General features: G+C 37.9%; 1 non-coding gene across 1 annotated transcript in view; it reads left to right on the top strand.

Annotated features, from left to right (window-relative positions):
- Window positions 1-771: 771 nt before the first annotated feature.
- The window catches only part of LOC109420555 (uncharacterized), a 77,950-nt gene continuing 60,227 nt past the window's right edge, over window positions 772-18,494 (top strand). The window contains exon 1 of the transcript XR_003892122.2: window positions 772-1,265. This is a non-coding gene — a transcript (uncharacterized LOC109420555). The remainder of the gene's footprint in view (window positions 1,266-18,494) is intronic.

The following is an 18,494-nucleotide window of genomic DNA, read 5'->3' as shown; positions in this document are numbered from 1 at the left end:
ACACTGAGATTGATGATTTCCCTTAAATACACAACACAGTATCTTCAAGACGCATTGAGAAACCTTACTTCACGTTTACAATCACATTAAAGGGTAATCCCCATTTGGAATAGTCAACTAATTTTGAGATTGTATCTGTTAGATTCATAAATATTGTTTTGTTCGCTCAAAATGTTAATTTCTCTTAGCCTAATCGACGATCGTGTACCATGCGAATAACCATCATTTCATTTTTACCATTTCAGATCTCGAAAAAAATGACTGAAAATATTTTATCAAAATTATTCGTTTCGAATTTGTGATACACTTCGGACGGAAGGAATCCCGAAACCAACCATAAGTCTCTTCCAAGCCGTTGCCACCAGCAAGTTACCGTAAGTGGACCCAGGGCGATCCCACCAAAAGAGGGTGGCAGGCAGCGGGAAGGAAAAATTATTTCGACTCCCTTCTTTCGATCGGAATCATAACACACACACTAAGATTCAGATGTTCCAGCTCAGTAATTTTTTCACTGAGTTCAGTATTTTTTCCATCTTTTTACTGAGTTTTCAACAGCAGATTTATTTCGGTACACTCGGTAATCGTATTTACCGTTCACCAGTAACGATATTTACCGTGCTTCAGTAACTTTTGACAGTTTGTGAGCTGAGCTCGGTAACTCATTTACAGAATATCCGCAAAATAAATAACCGAGCGTACCGAGTTAAATCTGCTGTTGAGAACTCAGTAAAAAGATGGGGAAAATACCGAGCTGATCTTAGTGTGCACAACGAGAGCACGCAAGCGCAGCATAAAAATGTCACTGGAAAACAGTATGGACGAAGAGTACGACGACAGTGGACCACAATTTGACCCAGCTTCTTCGATGGGAACACTGAAAAGGATCAAGTTGGAAAGTGATGGCCCGATGGATGGGTCGGCCACCATCACCGGTGGTGGGCCTAACAGCCTTACCGAGCTGTTGCGAAGTATCAAGAGTGGCTTGGACATGCGCGCCCGAAGTGAAGATAGTGGGGCGAGTTCGAGCGGGGTCGGGCCGGATCGGACTGGTGGGGGAGGGATCTACGGCGGCAGTGGTGGGGTGTGTGGCAGTGGCCTGAATAATAACAGTGACGCTTACAACAATAACAACACCAACAACAATAACAATTCGATCAAGACGAAGATCGGCGAGGTGGAAGAGGCGAAATTTAGTGAGTTTAGCAAATTTTTGGGTGACAACGAGAAGGACGAGAACGTGACGACGGTGATAGAGCTGCTGCATGGTGAGTTTTTTTTTATTTGCAAACGATGCTATTTTGGGGATGTTTTTTGAATGCTTGTGGGTGGGCGGGTGTTTGTGGTTTGTGTTATAACGTTATAATGAAGATAAAGATTACAGTGAAAAGATTGTCACAACTCCTGCATCTTTCAGCGCTCTCAAATTTGATTCAAATAACAAGTTACTGCAAAACGGATCAATGACATACGAAATAATAAAACAAATCAAACAAGGAAAAATACAGTACTTTCTGCACAGATAAAAATAATGAGGATTGCGTGTCATGTATAGTTAATTTTAGTCATGTAAACTCCCAGTTACAGGTATTTAGCGATTTAGTGGGCCCTCGATTGTATAGATCCTCGATTTTATGTACATTTTTTAATCGTGATGTTTTTTAATATCCCATCAGTTTATGCAGTTTGTGACTTAAAGGTAAAGTCTTCGGTATACCAATCCGTGTGGTCGATTAATGATATTTTAATGAACCCAACATACTACATATACATGAAAAAGATGGATAAATTATTAGTGAAATTCTGAAAAAATCCACAGCACAGGTGAGATTTGAACTCACGACCCATATTTGCTAGACAAGCGCTTTTCCAACTAAGCAACCGAGCCAAAGGTCAGTGTAATGCTTCGGCAGATTACTGAGAAAATGTGTGATAAACTATTTCCAGTGCTGTCATGGTAAAATCAGAGCTACTTAGTCAAGATTCCCCTATTTCAACGCCATTTTACTGGTTCCATTTCCATGGATGCATACCTGGAGGAATCTCTGAAGGAAACGCTTGGGCAATTCCTGTAAGAACTGCTGGAATATCTTCTGAAAGAATCCATGGAACAACTTTTGATGAAATCCCTGCTGAAGTTTTTGAAGTTATTCCAGGAATATTGAAGAAGTCTCTAAAGATATTTCCGAAACGATCGCTAACGAAATTTTAGTAGGAATTGAAAATAATCTGAAGAAAATTCCAAATGAATTCCTGAAAGAATTTCTAAAAAAAAAACATATATTGATTTTCTGAAAAAAAAATCTAGAAAGGAAACCTGAAGAAACGCCTGAAAACCCCTGGTAGAATTCCTAAAAAACCTCTTGAGATATTTTTGAAAAAAAAAACCTGGCGAAATCCCAAAATAAAAATCCAAAACATTTTTTAATGAATTCCGGGAGAAATCGATAGAGAAATTCCTAGAAGTATACTTGGAAGAATTTCCGAGAAAATATTTGGCGCGATTTCTGATGAAATCTCTGTGTCAATTTCTGAAGGAATCTCTGCAAGAATGTCTTCCAGCCTTTCCATAAGAATCCTAATAAGAATCTCTAAAATAATGTGAAGAAAAATTTCATAAGCAATACTTGGGAGCATTTCCTAAGACTTTCTTAAGAAATCATTGAAGTAATTTCTGGAAGAGAATTATTATCTAGGAATATCAAAATGAATGTGAATAAATCTTGGGAATTTCCTTCATAATCTCTTGTGGTATTTCTAAAGCAATCCTTGGAGAAAAGTTTTTAGAAAGCTTATGAGAAAATTTAGAAAGTGTTCTGAATTTATGATTCTCAATGTATCTGTGAATCATTTTCTATAAAAAAATCCCTGAAGTATTTTTGAGAAAGTTCATGGAAGGTTTTCTAGATGAATTCTTCGATAAATTCTGGAGAATACTCCATGAAAAAAAAACTGAAGATATTCGTAGATGAATTTCTGAAACAGTCTATGCAAGATTTTTTGAAAGGAATTCTTGAAGTATTTTCTAAAGGCATCGATGCAACATTTTTGGAAGCTATCCATCCGTGCAAGATATTCTTAAGGAGTTCTTAGAGTAATTTCTGGACAACATTCTAAAGTTTAAAGGAAAATTTTCTGCCTGAGCTTCTTTAGAATTTCCTGTATGATAAAGTAAATCTACGGGGAGTTCCCAAAGGAGTCCCTGAAAGAATGTCTTTATGAATCCCTGAGAGATTTTTTCAGGAACTCGTGGGAGATTTTTTGAATGGTTCCTACGATGGTCCATGAAAGAAATACCGAAAATCTGTTGAATTTTTTCTACGTAATCCTTAGAGAAATTTGTAAAAAAATCATTGGAGGATGATCTGGAGCTATTTCTGAAGAAATTCTTAGTCGAATTTATAATACAAGCCATGAAAGATCTTCTGAAAGAATCCCTTGAAAAAAATTCGAAGGAACCCGTAGGGCAGTTTCCATAGGAATCCTTGCAAAAAATTCCTGATACTCATTTTTATTAAAAGAGTCCTTGGAGGATTTTTTAAAGATATCGCAGGAAGGTTTTCTGACAGAAAAACAATTTTTCAAAAAAAGTCTCAGGAACAATTTCTAAAGCAAACCGCGGAGAAAGTTTTGGAATCAATCTTTGGAAGATCATTTAAGAGAAAATGCTTGAAGAAATTTTCGAAGAATTTTTCGGAAAGAAATGGAAAAGTCCCAAAAACAAAAGGGTAAACCTCTGAAGGATTTCTTAAAGACATCCCTGGAGGAGTTTCTGCAGAAACTCATACACAACTCTTTGTGAAACTTCCGGTGGAATCCCTAGTGGAATTTCTGGAGAAATGGGAAGTTGATGTGGGAATTTCTTGTGAAATCTTGAAAGAATTCTAAAGTAACCCAAGTACAAATTTTTGATGGAACTTTTGAAACAGTATCTGAAAAACTCTGGACTGATTTCTGAAGGCATTGCTGAAAGTTTTCTTGAATGAATCTCTGAAGAAATGCCAGAATAAACGTCCAAAGAAATTTTGGAAGGAATCTCTGAACAAATTTTTCAAAGAACCCCTGGTGGAATTTCTGCTCAAATTCTTGGATAGTTTTAGGAGAATTTCGGATGTAAATCATGCGAGATGCTTTGAAATAATTCTTTATGTGATTTTGTAGAATAGGAGGAATTTTGAAACAAATTCTTGAAGAAAATTTCCGAAAGAATTCTTTGATGATTTTTTGAAAGACTCCGGACAAATTTCCTTAGGATTTTTTTTTTCAGAAAGACTTTTTATAAGAATTTCTGAATATAGTGGCTTAGAAAAAGGTGCTCTTTCGTATAAAATCGAGAAAAACACCTCTTTCGAAGTTTAAAACCCCAATTGGTAAAGCAATTCATTCTTCTGAATGAATTTCTGTACTTTTTGATTTTTTTTGGACATTTATGCAAATGGACATACACAATGTCTATTGCTCAAAATATTGTCTTTTGAATCAACCATACATATTTTTGGAGACAAAAGATTTCGATGGTAACAAGCTAGCGAGATAGTGGTTATTCGTTATTTAGCAAGAATTACTAATATATGACAATGCCAAATAGGGCCTTGTACCATTTGGGCAGGTGTACCTATTTTGGGCACTTGCCGCTATAACTAAGTCAATTTCAAACGGATTGATTTATTTTTTGCCTTTCTCGTACACTAAGTGTACTGGAAAGGCTATATGTTCACTCCAAAAATGACTTTTTGATAGAAGGCCCGGAGGGTCGAGTCACATATACCAATCGACTCAGCTCGACGAATTGAGGTGATGTCTGTGTGTGTGTATGTATGTATGTGTGTGTGTATGTGTGTGTACAAATAAACTCACATCAGTTTTTGGCAGTAAACCTCAACCGATTTTAATGACCGACGGTTCATTCGACGCGGCATGTGGTCCCATTGTTTCCTATTGAAAATGGTTCGGATCGGCCCAGCCGTTCCGGAGTTATGGCCATTTAGGTGCTCCGGATCGGTACCCCTGGGAGGGGCCAGACATGAAAATGCACCAAACCCATGCATGCGACCCATTAAACCACGGCATTTACGATTATCTGATGAACGGTAAGCAGGAAAATAGTCTCAGACCATATCTGAACCGGTAGTGTTCCGGAACCGGTTCTGGGTGTCCCGCCGGAAGTGGCCAAATATCAAATTGAACATAACCTATGCATGCGACACATCAAACAGCGGCTTTTCCGATAATCTGATGAACGGTTAGCAGCAAAACAGTATCAGACCATATCTGAGCCGGTAGTGTTTTGAAACCGGTTCCGGATGCTTCGCCGGAAGTGGTCAAATATAAACGAGTACCAAATCGATGCATGCGACACATCAAACTGCGGCATTTTCGATAATCTTATGAACGGTAAGCAGGAAAACAGTATCAGACCATATCTGAACCGGTAGTGTTCCGGAACCGGTTCTGGGCGATGCATGCGACACATCAAACTGCGGCATTTTCAATAACCTGATGAACGGTTAGCAGGAAAACAGTATCAGACTATATCTGAACCGGTAGTTGTTCGGAACCGGCTCCGGGGGCCCCGACGGATGTGGCCAAATATAAAAGAGTACCAAAACCATGCATGCGATACAACAAATAACGGCTTTTCTGATAACCTGATTACTGGTTATTAAGGAAATAGGTTAGGACCACATTAGGGACAGCCGGTAGTGCCGTAACCAGTTCCGGGTGTCCCTCCGAAAGTGGCCAAATATGAAATTGAACTGGACCTATGTATGCGACACAGCAAAGCTCGATTTTTTGATAACTTTCTGAACGTTAGCAAGCAAACAGGTTCAGACTGGTGAAAAAATGTTTAACGCATATGGTCAAATCTCAACCGTTACGTAGTAATTGAACTTTACATGTTTTTGACTTTGTTAGTAGCTTGAATCGGGCCGGAATTGGCTTCTTTAGCGGCGTTGAGATAATTCCATATTCAGAATCTGCATGCAAAACTGAGCCGAAATCCAAATTTTCATGAATTTGGGTGCCCGGGAACCCATTCAAAAATCACTATGAAGTTTGTATGGGAGCGATTTGTCGAATCACCCCTCGTCGCATTTTGTACTGGGCGGAGCTGTCAAGCAGTTGGCCTGCTGTCAAAAGGTGATTTAGAAAAACCTCTTCGAACGCGATTTTAGGTACCAAAATAAAGTTCTAAAAATCTGAAAAAAATCATGGTGGTTCAGAAAAAGGTGCTCTTTTGTATAAAATCAAAAAATCACTAAATTTTTCTTAATTTAAAAACCCAATTGTTTGCTTTCAAAAATGGTCCAGATCGGCCAAGGCGCTCCGGAGTTATGGCCAGACCAGCACCGGTAGAATTGGCCGTATATAAAACTGAACTAGCCCCATCATGCGATCAATCAAACTGCGGCGATTTATGTAACCTTTAGAATGGTTGACGAGTTTTGTGCGGAAATCAACACTGGAGACCAGAAGCTCCACGATGTCGGCCCAAAATTCAAGATGGCAGCCAAATGTTCAATGTGGCGGCTCAAATTCAAGATGGCGGCTGCTTAATAGAGATTTAGGCTCTTAAAGCATGCTATATGGGAATATTTGATATGGGGAAGATGTCTGGACTCCTAAAATGGCGACTAGAATATCCAAAATGGCGGTCTAAAACCCAAGATGGTGGCTTCAAATTCAAGATGGCGTACGTTTAAAGATGTTTAAGGCTCTAAAACCATGCAATATGGGTATACTAGGTATGAGGAAAATGTCCGGAGACAAAAAATGGCGACCAGAATGTACGAGATGGCGATCTCGAATCCAAGATGGCGGCTTCAGTTTCAAGATGGCGGCAATATTGGTTTATTTGGTTTAGAGAGTTCAAAATGGCGATCAGGATATCCAAGATGGCGATCTAAAATTTAAGATGGTGGCTCCGAATTCCGCGGTTGTTTAATGGAGTTTTAGGGCCTGAAACAATGCATTATTGTTACACTTGGTATGGGGATGATGTCTGGATTCCAAAAATGGCGACTAGAATATCCAAGATGGTAGTTTGAGACTCAATCATTAAAAGCCAGATAAATGATATGATTTCTGGCGTTATGAAATGGATTTCTGTTAATTGTATGAAAGTGCGATATACATCTACATTTCGCTTAAGTTTCGAAGGCACGAGAAAGGCGCCATCACCGCTAGGTGGATTAATTAGGGTTTATATGAGTAGAATCACTTCCATGGACAATAGATACCTTCGAGCGCCTGTTTTATACCCTCAAAACATCACAGAAATAAAACATCCTTGTAAAATTCAGTGATTAATCATGTACATAGGGGAAATAGTCGATTTAGTGCACAAAATAACATGTAATTCCACACTTAATTAACGTGTAAATTTCCGATAAACATCGCGTATCCATCGTGGACTTCATTCGGTTATGTTAGTTCAAATTTAAACGATCTTGATGTAATTTTACACGATATCCGATGCAAATGTGTATTAAATCTTGCATTCCTTTAATACTTTAATTTTACATGACCTTTGTTTTGTGATTAGTTTTAAATTTTATTTGGCTTCAGATTATTTAAAATTGAAATATGTAGCTCATTTTTTTAAAATTTTGAACCTGTAGAGTATTGTAACATATGTGTTATGAAAACACAGAAAACATGGAAGTTTGAGGCAAAACAGGTTGTTCTATAATTTAGATGTGAGAATATGATTTTAAATTTCATCTACACAGGTCTGAATGATTAGGGACAAGATAGTTGGAGTCTCCAGTTTGCCTAGTGGTTAAGGCTATGGATCGCCAATCCGGAGATGGCGGGTTCGATTCCCGTTCCGGTCGGGAAAATTTTCTCGACTCCCTGGGCATAGTGTATCATTGTGCTTGCCTCACAATATACTAATTCATGCAATGGCTGGCAAAGAAAGCCCTCCAATTAATAACTGTGGAAGTGCTCAAAGAACACTAAGTTGAACAGAGGCAGGCCAAGTGTCAGTGGGGACCAGAGATGCCAAATATACAGATTTCTCTGTATTATACAGATTTTTTACCTACATACTATACAGACAAGATACAGAGTACAGAAAAATACAGATTTTTGATGTTTGATACAGATTTCTCCAGAACGCATAAACATTGAAGTTATTTTCAATAAATTTAAAGGAAACTTTATAAATTTCTGCTTAAACTCTAAAAAATTTATGAAAATTGTACATTTTGACACATGTTTTAGAAAAATAACAACCAGTAAAAGTTTTAAACCGCCAAAAAGTAGTACATTTTTGTTAGTTTCTTTTGAAATTTAGGACTCTCGGTGTCTGCTATACCCTGAAAAACGGCGATACAGAAAAATCTGTATTGATTCAGATTTTTGATGAAAATAATCTGGCATCCCTGGTGGGGACGTAGAGCCATAAAGAAGAAGAAAAAGATAGTTAGAGTACATACACAGAAAGAAATTCTGAAAACTATACGAGACGTAAGTGTAGAATTAGCATTTAAATTAAAATACACTTTGACGTGGTCGCAATAAAGTTTGGATTGAAATATCAGCCAATACCAATAGTTTCATGGCTTTCTATGGATTATTTTCGATGCAAAAGTTGAACCGGGCGATTTTGTACCCCTGGGGTCCATTGGACCCCACGGTACAAATGATTGTATCTTTCGATCGTGACTTTCTAGAATAATGCTGTCTTCGACAAAATTGTTGAATAGATCAAGGGCAATCTTACGATAGTTAAATTGCATCGAAATTAGCCCAGTAGATGGCGCTAGTGTGCATTAAAATTACGGTGTGAAAGTTATATCTAGCTTATCTTAACATTCTGAATGTATAGAATGTTTGTGTCTTCAGCAAAAGTGTGTAATACTTCAAGAACTATTGGGGAATAAAAAAATATTTTTATGTTGTCCAGCATTTTAGATACCCCAAAAAAGGAAACTTCTTTGAGGTGAATGTTTTGATACAATATGTCTTGACACAATATGTGTATTTACTTACATTAACAATACCAATACTTCCTATTTGGTGGATAATTTATTTCTGAATTGACTCACCAGGTAGCGCTAATGTAGGTGCAAAGATTACATATTGAAAAGACTTTCGAACCATTTCAAAAAGTAATATACATTTGTAACGTTGATGTCTCATTAAAAAAAAAATCGACGTTGATGTCTTCGGCTGAATTACTCATATGAATGTAACTTTTCAATATCAATAATCTTTGTTTGGAAATTATTTCACTAGATGGCGCTTTTGTACAATAAGTTTTTTTCTTTGATATCTCAGTTCAACGTTAAGATATAATTTTATCGTTTTCTGCAAAGATTTTCGTCTAGCTAAATATGTATTGCCCGTAATTATTAGAGCGAAATTCTCCTACCAGGTGGCGATGGGGTGAATCTTGAAAAAAAAAAGCCTGGTTGATCCCTACCAGAATTTCTAACGGTATTTTCCTACAAATTCCTCCGGGGATTCAGGAATTTCTTAAGGATTCCCTCATGATGCCTTGAAGGATGTTCCAGTTGTTGCTTCAGGAGTTCTACAGAATTGACACAAATAATTCCATCGACAATTGCTCCAGGGATACCCATACGATTCTGAGATTCCAAAATTTCTAAAAGAACTCCTCCCGGGATTTTTTTGCAGAAATTAACACAGGGATTCATTCAGTCATTCCTCTCAAGATTCCTCCATGAATTTACCTAGGAAAGCTTGAAATTCCTCCGAATTTTCTTCAGGAATTCCACCCAGGATTGTTTCAGGAACTCATCAGGATCCTGAGATAGAAAAAGTTTTATGCTCATCAGCTCCACCTAGTGGTGGGATATCAAATCAAACGACTTTTGCGAAGACACCAACTGTATAAGTTATCAGGATCTTGTGATATGGGAGATGTTAAATTCATTAGTGTTACGTCTGTTTATCTGTGCTGTCTGTTTTGGGTTCATTCAAATAATACGTAACGCCAAATTTGCAAATTTTAGTACTTCCCCCTATCACACGCATCAAATTTTGATTACGAAATTGTGAAATTTTGTAAAAAGCGTAACACAGCGCTAAACTTTCTTGCTCTCCCATAGCGTTACGTAATATTTGAACGAACCTTTTTGGGCCGACAGACATATGTGTATATTTACTCATCCACAAAAGTGCGATTTACCCTATTGTTCTGTACGTCTTCTCCGCTTGCTTAGGTACGTTCCACTGTATTTATTAGAGGCACTATGAATGCTCTCTAGCGCCGCCTAGCGGAAATTTCCCGAACTAAATTTTCCATAACTAAATAGGCATTGACTTACCCAATATCTTTGCTGAAAACATCACTCTTTTAAAAAATAAGGATCACGAGATACGCGAGAATATATGTTGGGGTCCAATGGACCCCAGGGTCCCACATCGGACCTTTATTCTAGGTATCCTGTTGAGGGTTAAGGAACCGTTTAACGGATATGGCTGAAAATGCATCCCGATGTTGGCAATGACTTCATGATGTATTTTCAGCTATATCCGTTGAATGGTTCTCTAAAATATTAACCCGGGAGCGGTTGCGTCGTGTACTGAGTACATGCACCATGAAAAATGCACGCTTGTGATACACAGCGTGAGCGTGGCGTCGCTGCAGATAGTCAAAGACGCGACTGCTCGAGGGTTAACTAGGGGTGATACACAAATTATGTCACGAAAAAATCGACCTTTTTAAAACCCTCCCCCCCCCCCCCCCCCCCCCTTATGTCACACTTTTTGTATGGGACTTCAATTTTTTTGTAAAGGGTCGTCACGTTGTACAAAAACCCCCGTAATGGCGTGACGTAATTTGTGTACGACCGTCTGACTCCCTGCTTGCAAACAATTTCACGCGGAATGACCGAAAACTTGACAGGGGAACCAGAACAAAACGGGCATCATTACTCAATTCAGCCTCGTACACAGAAACTGCATATACAGACTTATCTGTATTATACAGATTCGTGCAGATTAGGCCGTTCCTTATTTTGCAAAAAGAAAGAAATGTTATAAGTTCGTTAGTGGAAAATGATCGTTTCAGCTAAGAAATGATCTTGTCAAAATTTGAAGTCCGTATCACAAGGCTAAGTGGTCCCTCAAGGGGCCTAAAGTTGCCAAAAATGGTATGGGACCAAAAAAACATGAAATTTTTTTCGACGAAAAAAAATACGCTATTCTAAATACTAAAACCGATGATTTGCGATATATCTACTCGTTTCTGAGTTATTGACAACAAGCAACCGAAAAATCAGCATTATTGACTATTTTTTTAAATTCCGAGGGAAACCTATCCTATTTTGTTCAATAACTCAAAAACGAGTAGTGAAATCTCAATTCTAAGCACATTTTCAGCCCTTTAGGTTCCCAAAATCACCGCTTTTAGTTGAATAGCGTATTTTTTCGTCGAAAAAAAAATTCATGTTTTTTGGTCCCATACTATTTTTGACAACTTTAGGCCCCTTGAGGGACCACTTAGCCTTGAGATACGGACTTCAAATTTTGACACGATCATTTCTTAGCTAAAACGATCATTTCCGCTTACGAACTTAAAACATTTCCAATTTTTGCAAAATAAGGGATGGCCAAGTGCAGATTGTGTTTTGTATGAAATACATATTTTTTAGGCTAGCGGAAATATTTATTTTTATGAGAGATACAGTGTTATTATATGTATTTTGTATGAGATATAGACTTTTTGACAGTCGTACAGATTGAAAAGAAAACAATCATCTGGCAGCTCTGCTCGTTGGTGACACTACTCCCATTCAATTATTGGGTAAATTTAATGGACTTAAATGCCATACCGTATGAGGAGCATATTAAAATTAACCAAGCGTCTCCATTTATTTTAAAAGTTTATTGGAAGCACATGGTTTATAACAAAATCACTAGAAAACAGGAAAAAAAACAGGGTAACTTAAGATAAAATTCGTCAAATTTTATCCTGATAACGCTTTACTGATGATCAGTTATGTCACTTTTAATTAAACCAAACCAAATCTCATTTATTTTTAAGCTGGACTTGCAACGTTACAGCGAACACACAATACCTGGCTATTACGTATCAGCCGACATTTACCTAGGTGAAGTATTGCACGTGCTCGGACGTATTGTACCCGGCTTACCTTTTAAGTTGTGAATAAAAATGGGTGAAAAAGTCGCAATCTCCATTTTACCCGGCGGCGGCGGCAGTTTTCGAGGAGTGCAGGCGGAAACTGGTGGTGGTGTGGCAGCAAAAATTAGTCGTTTCAATGAGCCCGTTGTGTATGTAGGTTTAATATATGAACTCTGTTTATGCTGTGCGCGATCTTCCTGTGTGCGTAGTTTTACATTAATATATTTTTTTTTTCGCTCTCAATGCTCCATACTGGATGGATATTACTGATTGAGTGTGCCGTATACGGTTGATTGTTCGCTTTAGCCCATCGTCGTCGTCGATGTCGTCGTTCTTGCGCGCATTCCAAAACCCGGCGAAGCACGATGAATGAGAGTTATGAATGTTGATTTTTTCCGCTCTCTCGGGCTATCGTCGGAAATTTTGTTGCGTTTGATGGGAAAGTAAGCAAATTGCTGGAATCAGCAGAACCGTCCGGCATGGGATCTCTTTTTTTTTTGAGGGCTTGATTGTACTGTTTACCATCAGATTTGGAAACCAGCATCATTCGGGCGAGCTGGAAATGTTTAAATTGGTTTCATCATATCAAAAAGTAAATTCGTTCAACCGGGTTACTCACTGGATGTAAATCTCAAACGCGTAATATAAGCGCTTTCAAATATTTTTTCAACCGATTGTTAGATACACATATGTATTTACAGTTGCATTACAAGTATAATACACCTTAATCAACAATTCTTCGCAACAACACTCGGTTTGTGGCTACAGTCCTCCAGTCTCGGCCATCCTTACTGGCCAGATCATTTTGCACCTGGTACGGCTACTTTGTACGCTGCCATAAAGGTCTTCTTGTTGCTTTGCAGGGTTGTTGTCCAACATTCCTGCAACATGACCTGCACATCGTATCCTTCCAGCTTTGGCCACCTGGCTCGTAGTTCATTTTTCTCCGCCACACACCGTTCTCTTACACACCGCTGCTTGCAGGTCCTCCTCGAGCGTGGTCTATATCTCGTTTACTTCGTGCCTAGGTTCTCCACGCCATTCAGGTGCTCATCGAAATGCTGCTTCCACCTTTCGATCACCCCACGTCCGTCCGTCGAAAGGCCCCCATCCTCATCTCTGCATATTTCGGCTCGCAGCACGAAGCTTTAGCTGGATGCTTTGAGCTTCTGGCAGAACTTCCGTGTTTCTTGGGTTTTATTGCTTCGCACTGCGCTTTTCCCAGGCTGTGCTTTTCTCCCGAAAGAGGCGAGTCTGCTGTTTCCGCTTCTGTTTGTTCTGTTCTGTCGGGTTCCTTGCAGCAGCATTTCCGCCTGCGATGCGTTCTTATCGTCTTATCGTGTTTTTGGAGGCATTGAAATCAGTGAATCGTATTCTGTTTTCTTTCGTCAACTAATGGGCGCTGAATCTTCGGTCTGAATTCCTCCTTCTAGCCTACCTGAAGGTATAGATTTCCTATGATGACGATCTCGACGTCGTGGCTTAGGTAGCGTTCAATTCACGTTCGAGATTGTGTTCTTATATGTTAAAGCATTGTCCCTTGATCCTCAACCTGCACATTCTTTCATCGAACAGCCACCAACCGAAAACGCGCTTTCGCATATAGCCTATTACGATGAGAGCTGTTCCCAGCTCGCGTGTGTGTGCAGCTCTGGTAGATGGTGTGATTACCTCTAAACGTTCGCACCATGGATTCTGTGCGCAACGGTGCCAAACCCGCGGTCCTTCAGTTGATCGGAAAGTATGCGGGTTAGGCTGTCCCAAAAAAAATCGATGTTCGAAAAGTCAAGGTGCTCAACCCTTAAATGAAAAATATGCATATTTGAAGCATTTTTGTAGAACATTTCGATTTTCTAAAAAATCATTTAGAGGTTCCGCTAGGGCGATTTTTGAAAAATGGCCTTTTTTCATGAAAAGCCTCAAAAAAATCATTTTTTCGTAATATTTCTTCAACTTCTAAATTTTTTCAATATTTTTGTATTTTTCTATGGACCTCTAGGAATTCTTGAAGGGGATAAGTTTTTGAAATATTGTATTTATATTGACGGCAGAACCGTTTTTGCGCTGATAAAAGGAATATTTTTGAGACTTTTTCATCTAAATTTGAGAAAAAAATACAAGCATGATTTTTTATTTTCATTTTTGAAAGTTTTATCTGGTAGTACTATTTGTATGCGTCATTTCTCTAAAAAAAGATTTAATATATCTTGTTTAGAAGCTGAGATATTAGGATTTTAATAAATGGATAACATTTCAAATTTTTGTGAAACTGTATATTTGAAATATTGTAATGTCTTTGTGGCACTCCAATGTACGTATATTAACAGAAGTTAGGCTTAAAAATACGCCTTTCCTTATTGGATGGTCAAGCTAGTTTAAACATGGGGGGGGGGGGGGGGGGTGATTGGTTGTAGATTCATGAAGAGCTTTTATCTGAATAACTACAACAATGACGGGTAGCAAAGCAACGCATTAATTTCGATATTATGTCGTGGAATTCTCGACAATTACACCTCTTTTCTGGAGTAGTAAAAACCATTCCATGCAGGGATAACATAATAGTGATGAAATCAATAAAAAATAACTAAGTTAAGTCAGGACTGATTTAAAAAAAACTTAGAAAATTATAGACAATAATAGGCTTTCGAGGAAATACGCGATCTTATGATTGCTAAACGTTTATTTCTTTAATGAATTGAGCTAGTATTTTGACACGAAATTGCACATATGCTGAATTTTACATATACGAAATACAAATCGTGTCTGATCACAAGCTTAGGCACGATAGGGCAACCAAAATGTGTCAAAGTGATCGGACAACGGCAGTCTTTTGATTTGCACGTGTGTTGATCAGTTTTGCACTTACACCCACACATGTGATCAGAAATGTTTTGTATTTCTTATACGCAAAATTCTTCATCGTGTCGGTTTTGTATCAAAATTTGTGTTTAATTCATCAATGGAAATATAGTTAAACCATCTCAAAGTTGGCAACTTTGTTTGACATTCGAAGTTGTTACGATTAACTATGCACCCCCGTTGCAGAGTTTCATACCAAATTGTCCATTACATTTCATGTTCAAGTCTTCAGTAAAAATCATGACTTAACTATGGTTTTTTTTATTGATTTTATCAATGTTATATAATCTCTGCATGGAATGGTCATTCCTATTTCAGAAAAAAATGGGCGCAGTAGTCGGGAAATCCACGACGTAATCTCGAACTAAATGCGTTGCTACCAGTAACCACGATGCCCGTCATATTTGTAGTTATTCAGATAAAAGCTCTTCATGAATCTACTGCCAACCAGCCCAGAATAAAAGATCCATGTTTAAACAAGCTTGACCATACAACAAGAAAAGCTGTTTTTTTTTTTAACTTCTTTTAATATACGTACATTGGAGTGTCACAAAAACCTTAAAATATTCCAAATATTCAAAGTTTTGCAAAAATTTGAAATATTGCTCGCAACACACTTGTCATATTAAAGTTACGGCAGCGCAAGTTTTGGTTGTATAAAAGTTATTTTGACGTTATTCTAACATGATGTTAAAAATTACGTAAAATTTACTTCTATACAACCAAAACTTGCGCTGCCGTAACTATTATATGACATGTGTGTTGCTTGGGTAAAACCCTAATATCTCAGCTTCTAGACAAGATATTTTAAATCTTTTTTTAGAGAATTGACGCATACAAATAGTACTATCAGATAAAACTTTCAAAATTGAAAATAAAAAATCGTGCATGCATTTTTTTCTCAAATTTAGATGAACAATTCTCAAAAAATAGTCCTTTTATCAACATAAAAACGGTTCCGCCGTCAATATAAATACAATATTTCAAAAACTTATCCCCTTCAAGAATTCCTAGAGGTCCATAGAAAAATACAAAAATATTGAAAAAAATCAGAAGTTGAAAAAATATTACGAAAAAATGATTTTTTTGAGACTTTTCATGAAAAAAGGCCATTTTTCAAAAATCGCCCTAGCGGAACCTCTAAATGATTTTTTAGAAAATCGAAATGTTCTACAAAAATGCTTCAAATATGCATATCTTTCGTTTAAGGGTTGAGCACCTTGACTTTTCGAACATCGATTTTTTTTGGGACAGTCTAATGCGGGTGCTCCCAATGAAGTTGAGAGATCGGCAGTTCCACGTACCGAGTTTCCAAACGTCTACGACAAAAGTTTCCACCGGTATTGGTTACCCACTCTTTCCTAAATCTGCTCGCAGTCCGGTCGATGCCACGCCTAGGTAGTGATTGAAGTTGCTTGGCAAAGGCTAAATTATTTGGTCGGGTTTTTTTTCTCAGGTTCTCCGCTGTTAAAAAATAATTCCATCATCTTTTTTTCTAAAATTGGCACAAAGGAACATTATGAAAGTTTGACTTAGAGTGTGTTAGCATTGTATCCAAACATTATATTCTTATTCATGTTATGTTAGAAACACCTAACAGTGCATGTTTTTGATTTTTTATTTCGATTTAATCATTTCTATTTCAATCCGTATAATATAACTGAAGCAGTTGTTTGCCAAGTCTAACAAACAAATGCTCAACCTTCAACTAACGATTGGTTTGCTCAATTAAGAGTGACAAATCAAGAATCATGCATTGCATATGCTTCGAGCCCTTCACTGAGTAAAAGACAATCTAGGCACGGTATTTGCTTATGCAGTTTCGTTTAACGTGACTGCCTTTGATATTTACAGCAAATTAATAGAGTCAAAAGAAGCCATCCTAACACTCACGTGTATCATTTAATTTTCCTTTTCAATAGCTCATCGCGTGATAATTGCCAAACAAACACCGATCGGCAAACGGACGAGGAAGAAAAGTGCTTCGCGGATTTCAAGTGAACCTAGAAATAAATTGATCGTAAAAATCCTAAAATATCGCTTCGAAAGCGTTGTTGGATGTGCAGCAGCAACACTACGGTGCACTTGAGCGGGGAAAGAACGTCAGCAAACAATTAGCAATTCATTCAAAACGACGCTAAGAGACTGATTTTATTTTGCGCTACTTTCATTTGGCTGCAAATTGAAACAATCTCGACAATCTCAAATGAGTTCCCATCTCTCGGTCCACCCTCCGCTTTCCACTCACCCGGCAGCACTTGGTCTCTCGTCGTTGTCAATCTCTTCTCGATATGTAGAGATACTCGAAGGCACCGTACATACTTGAAGTCAATTAATAGATCGAATAAACAACGTAAAAATAATTTTCCCATCGAATTGAAAGCGGACAGCATCCCCACCGCTCCAAGCCCCGTGTGCCACGCTTCTCTTAGATTCAACACCAATGTTGGTTTGCCTTTTGAACCTTCACTTCGGTCATCTAATAGAAAGAAAAATGGGGAAGAGCGTTTGAATTTCAATCAGTCGATGGGACTGAGGCAGAAAAAAACGGTCAAATCAACAGCAAAAGCACTATCAGAATGTAGCATTTCTTCAAATATTCATCTCGCTTTATTTGGAGTCACACCCCTCGCGTCTCCATGCTGCTCCCCATCGCCGGGCATCTAGGAGTCTCCAGCAAAGATCAATGAACAAGAAAGAGGAATATCTATCATTTCAGCATCAATCTAGCTACATGGAGCTATGTGTTGTATGTATGTATGCACAAGGAACCAGAATCTGGTGCGGCGGCTTGTCTCATCAGCATTAAGCAGTCCCGACAGTGACGACGATGGGATGGATTCTGTTGCTGCGCCACTTTTTTTTTCTGGAGAGCCCACTAAATAATGTATTCACCACTTCTTTTCACGTACTGTGATCTTTGATTGGATATATGTATGTTTTAATTCCGAGGAGACATTGCTCTCAATCAATTTTCTACTCACTGTGTTTTATCCATACATTCGTGACGAGCAAGCTCTAAGCTTTTTCCAGTTTTATGTAAAGCGCATTTTCTCATGTGCCTGTTCTGTTTTTAAAGAACAATGCAGAACAAATTAGTATTAGAGTGGATAATCACTTGATTTGCTATCAAAACCACAATAATATCCACTCCCACTAGTTGTTCGTGAAGGAAAGCCACTAAAATTATGTATTCATTAAAAGGGTTTCTGATAGGGTTTTTTTTTTTTGGAAAAATATTTTAAAATTCATAATTTTCGTGATATTTTTTCGAAAAATTTACGAAAAAAACCGTGAGTAAACTTATGATGCACAATATATAATCATTGTTAACATTCTTGATGAAATTGAATATGAAATGCGTTTCAAAAGAAAATGTGCCTAAAAGAATTCGTGTAGACAAAGGATCATTCCACAATGGATCGTTTCACTTGCTGTATTTCAAGAAAACGATTCAAAAGATATTTTTAATTTGTTCCAGTTGATTCTTGCAAAAAAAGCCTCCAAGAAATTCGAC

Source organism: Aedes albopictus, chromosome 2, assembly GCF_035046485.1.
Source record: "Aedes albopictus strain Foshan chromosome 2, AalbF5, whole genome shotgun sequence".
NCBI classification, from domain to species: Eukaryota; Metazoa; Arthropoda; class Insecta; order Diptera; family Culicidae; genus Aedes; species Aedes albopictus.
The sequence above is the reverse complement of the archived record's forward strand: the minus strand, read 5'-3'. Positions and strand labels throughout refer to the sequence as shown.